Source organism: Malania oleifera, chromosome 12 (genome assembly GCF_029873635.1).
Source record: "Malania oleifera isolate guangnan ecotype guangnan chromosome 12, ASM2987363v1, whole genome shotgun sequence".
In the NCBI taxonomy this organism is placed as follows: domain Eukaryota; kingdom Viridiplantae; phylum Streptophyta; class Magnoliopsida; order Santalales; family Ximeniaceae; genus Malania; species Malania oleifera.
In genome coordinates, this window is record NC_080428.1 from 49,107,428 (window position 1) to 49,112,921 (window position 5,494).

Genomic DNA, 5,494 nt, shown 5'->3' on the forward strand with positions numbered 1-5,494 from the left:
GACCCCGATGAACGAGTTAACCACTACAGTGGTTGCATTGTCAATAGGTTGCAATTTCATACAAAGTCTTTCAAACTGCATAGAAGAACCCAAAATTGTTGGGTTGCAGTGCTAGGCATAGAAGGAGATGAATAAATTGACTACTTTGGTGTGCTGGATGACATTATAGAGCTTAGCTATGGAGAAAACAAACTTGTTCACCTGCTCAAGTGTACTTGGTGGGACATCGACAATAAAAAGACTATGATAAACACAGATGCCTACTTTACCTGTGTCAATTTTAGCAATACTTGGTATCAAAATGACCCTTTCGTGCTTGTGACGCAGGCAGAACAAGTTTTTACATTAAAGACACCAAATTGAAGGGTGAATGGTATGTGGCCCAAAAGATTCCTCTCCGCAGTTTGTACCCTATTGCAGAAGTTGTAGATGGTGAGAGGAGTGCCAGTGAGACTGCATTCTAAGAAGATAAGTCATCTGTCAGTGCAGCAGCGCAATTTGTTGCAAATGTTATCAAAGAAGGCGCCAATCCTATACCATTTCATAGGGATGGTTCCACAGAAAAACACATAGGGACTGCTGACATTACATTTGAACATTCTGTAGATGTTCACTTCATCGACGATGAGGAAGCTGATGGGGAAGATGAAACAGGGGTCGAGTATTGTAGTGAAGATGAAGATACTTTAGAAAGTGAGGATGATACTGATTTTGAGGATGTATAGGGGGGGTAAGCATGTTATTTTTGTCACTATGTATCTGACATATGTAAATAACTTAAAATATATGTATGATGCATCCATCTAATATTCGTACTTCCTATATTTACTTGTCTACTTATTTGCAGATACGACACCAGGAGGCCGACGTTGGAGACTTCCTTTTAGGCACACGAGTACATCGCATGAGGATGATCCGAAATCCTCGAGACCGGCGGAGCCCATCGGTTCTGATGCAGCGGCACCATTGTCTGAGCCACCAACACCTCGACCAGACTTGGATACCACTTATGCAACTAATACGCAGGGTGAGTTGCCGACCGTGATGAGCAGTGTTGGTATGGATACGATTAATTTATTTACATATCATCTATTGATGATAATTATTTAAGTGTATGATTATAGTGTTGTTTTTAAATTAACTTTGCTTTCAGCATCTACGTCCACAGTCAAATCAGGCCATTGTGCAGCGAAGAACATGTCGCTGAAGAAGCACCTAGATAGGACAAAACAATAGATTCGGATCGACATTCCTCCAGGATACACTGCCCCGCTGAACGATTGGTGCACCGCGTGGATGAGGGAGCTCGGCATTATATGCCGACAGTATGCTCCAGTCACCGCATTCAGCTGGATGTAGGTGACTCAGAGTGGCGCATGATTCTTTACATGCGCATTTTTGGTAAGTTCCCAAACATTGTAATTGTATTACCTATATATGCAGGAGGAGTTTGATATGGACATCCTCGAGGATGACCATGTGAGGAGAGTAGTTGATGTCCAATTGTGTAATAAATTTAAGAGCTATTGCTAAAAAATGCGCTCCCATTTTCGAGCAATAGGAGATAAAGCAGAAACACGACTATACGATAAGATATCCTAAGAGGATTGGGAGGTGGTGTGACACCATTTCTGTGACCCACGCTATCAGGTGATGTATTTGTATTATAATCACTAATTTTTCACAATGATTTCACTAATAAACCGTCATTACATCTTCCTTGTAGGCCATATGTGAAACAAATGCTACGAACCGCAGCAAACTCCCTACGACGCATTACGGTGGATTAAGGCTATTTGTAAATCATCGCCAGGTAATTACTATATATAAAACTATTTGACCATTACATGACATAATACTAATGATGTCTTATATGATAATATAGCTTGATCCCGAGACTGGCGCAGAGGAGCCGCTGCCGGATCTTTATCAGAGAACACACCAACGGCGACCGGGGGAGTGGTGCAAGGGTGCGCAGGATAGACATGTAAGTTAAAAAAAAGATTTAATTTATTAATTTATTCAAAAAATCAATATTTTATTCTTACTTATTCCTTTTTATCATTTTCATGACTGAAATTAGGCACAAATGGTCAAGCTAAGGGATGCACATGTTTCAGAGGGGAGTTAGCACATAACAGATTTCAAGATCACTTCCCATGTGCTTAGGTAATGAGCGGGGAGCTGGGTGAAAGGTCTTGGAAGTGGATACATCGCCCCAACAACATCATCATCCATGGGTGCGGCGGCTTGTGCAGAGATGGAATGACAGCGTCAAGAGGCCGAGTATGATAAGCAGGAGATGGCTCGACGGATGCAGATGATGGAAATGGAGAATGCGCAATTGAGAGACATGGTCTCCAACTTTCAATTCCAGATGCAAGCCATGATGGATAGGCAAACGCAGTTTGAGGAAATGATGCGCCAATCTCGACCAGATGATGCGGGTGGCTCCTCTCATTAGAAGGTATGCATGGTACTTATAGCTGAACATAGTACTTGTGCAAAAGTATTTTATGATTTTGTTTGTGTTATAATATAGTGAAATTTTCAATGATTAACGAATACTCACACTAGCTCCTTTGAAGAGCTTTATACATTATTCTAACTTGGACACTAAAACCCATTAAGCTGAGTGTTAGGGGATGATAGTAATGGGGTCCATTTTTTTTTTGGGGGGGGGGGGGGTGATAGCATTACATGTATTCTTCAAGAAAAGTACAAATTTAGTGAAGAACTAAAGTCTCATATTTGGGGCAATTTTTATATCATATAGTTATAGATAGTTTGCATAAATACTGTAAAAAAGTAATATTACAAATAGATATGACTTGAGAATAATATTATTTTTTCAATCTTTCTTGTTTCAGAAAGTTCCATCAGTGTTGCACCTTTTGGATGCATCATCCTTGTAAAAGTTTCATTGTTTTCGATGCGGCTTCCTTTTGAACGGACCGCCGTTTTGGATATGTGCTCCTTTTAAATGCATCCTCCTTATGGATCCATCCTACTTTTGGATGTTGTTATTTCTAATTACTTGATATGGTTGCATAATGCGTACATTTTTTTTTATTGTTACTATAGTTGTATCTCTTGTTCAGTTGGAAATTTTCAAATGATAGCTATTCATCTTGTACGAATGATAACTTTACTTGTTGGATATTCTGAATTTAATGGATGCATGTATTACTGTCGTGAATTGTTGAATGCTACATGATTGCATGCTAGTCTAGAATGCCTCCTGTATGGCGGATGCAGTTGATGTGTATTGCATGTTGGTAGTGGATATAGGTTCTCATGTGCCTTGAACCTTATAAATGATCCATTTGAACCTATCAGGTGCAGGTTTTATGGAAAAATGTCTAATTTACAGATGACATGCTGTCGAAATTTTGTTAAAATTTCAAAAAAAAAAAAAAAGAAAGAAAACCATGTTCACCGATAATTATGATAAGCTTCAATGTTAAAATATTTTTGAAAGGATGAGTGAAAGTTAGGAATCATAAGAAATGAGGAAATATAGACTTAGTTCATTTAAATAAGCATTCATTTATATGGTTTTGGTCCGATAAGCCTAAAGCATTCATTGTTGAGCCAAAATCATTGAAAATATTATAAACACTTGGCTAAGGATTTGAAAATTTGAAAAAGACATAAGTTGAATATATACATAACTCAGAGGGAGCATCATTTTTATAATTATTTAAATTAAATGCTCTCATCATCTCATAACATTCATGTCTAAAAGCCTAGATGAATGACAATACTACACTGAACTCAATACTATTCACTGTTCTCTGTTATTTATATTCTGAATTTAATGGATACATGTATTACTGTCGTGAATTATTGAATGCTACATGATTGCATGCTAGTCTATAATGCCTCCTGCATGGCGGACGCAGTTGATGTGTATTGTATGCTGGTAGTGGATATATGTTCTTGTGTACCTTGAACTTCTTATAAATGATCTATTTGAACTTATCAAGTGCAGGTTTTATGAGAAAATGTCTAATTTAAAGACGGAATGCTGCCAAATTTTCGTTAAAATTTTTCCAAAAAAAACAAAAAACAAAAAAAACCATGAACACCGATAATTATAATAAAATGAATGTTAAAGTAATAATGATTGGATTGACATCTCCATTAGTCCTTAATTAAAATATTGTGCAAATAAAGTCAAATTCTAAGTTGGATTCATCTAACAAGTGGATAGGTAAATGTAAATATGGTCCACGTTGCCACATTCACCCTCCCTCCATCTATGCTTCAAATTTCTAGTTTTGAAAATCCATAGGAATGTCAAGATGTGACACAAATTAGGGATTCGTCTGGACATATGGGTTGCAATGTCACTGTAGAAAAGAAAAAAAAAGTGGAAAAAAATGGTCCATGCAGGAGATCACCAATGAAAGCGCCTAGGCCATATTTTATTTTCCATGATTTTCTTAGCTACCAAACAAATGACCAATTTCATGTCAACTTGACTGGCATATTTTACTTAGTTCTAATATTTTCTCATTAAGACTTGAAAAGATACACACTTGTTCATGCCAGTTCATGACCTTTTTCTCCATGAATCTTCCCATTTCTCTCCTCTGCAAACCCCATAATCACTGTTTAGAGTTTTATTTCAAGTAGAGCAATAATGCTTGTCTACGAAACAGTAAAGCATGCTAGTGGACACGTGTCCTTGACTGGATTTATTCGCTGCATCCCCTTCCCCACGCAATGCTAATACCTCATTGAGTCATTGTGCAAATCCCCCATAAACTAATCTCATGCTGCATTCCAGAGCATGCATTTTAGATCTTAAATTTAGATTTAAATAGACTTTAATAAATTTCAATATAATTTTATACTCCTCGTGTTTGGAGACACTTTGGACTTGAATTTACATTGAATTTAAATAAAACGTAATATCAAATTATTTTAAAATTTGTCTAAATCCATTCAAAATGTTTGAAATCTATGCTCTCGAATGCAATGTTACATTTTTCATTATTGATATTACTACCGTACAAATTATGTAATATGCATGATTATGAAATCTTTGTAAATTTGTTATATCATATAATTATTTTTCCTGATCATACTGAGCGTCAGCTCTCCTCCATTTGTATGCTAAATTTCTTTTAATGACTCTTAATTTGTAAGATTTGCGGCTATCATAATATCAGCACAATGTCATGCATGCATGCACTACAATCGTCAGATGCAACTTTTGACTATTTCTTTATAATTTTTATTGTTATTTGAACAAATGGAGTTCTTGTATTTTAATTTGAATTTGTACTAGTATTTGTATTTGAATTTTGAATATTTTTAAATAATTTTTGTTATCTGAACTTATGTTATTTCTTTATTTTAATTGAATTTGTATTTAAATTCGAAATTTTGAATGATTTACGAATTTTGTAGTAATTATGGTCTCAGTTTATGTGTTCGAAAATGTAATTACAGATTTTTATATAAGAATTGATGATTAAAAAAA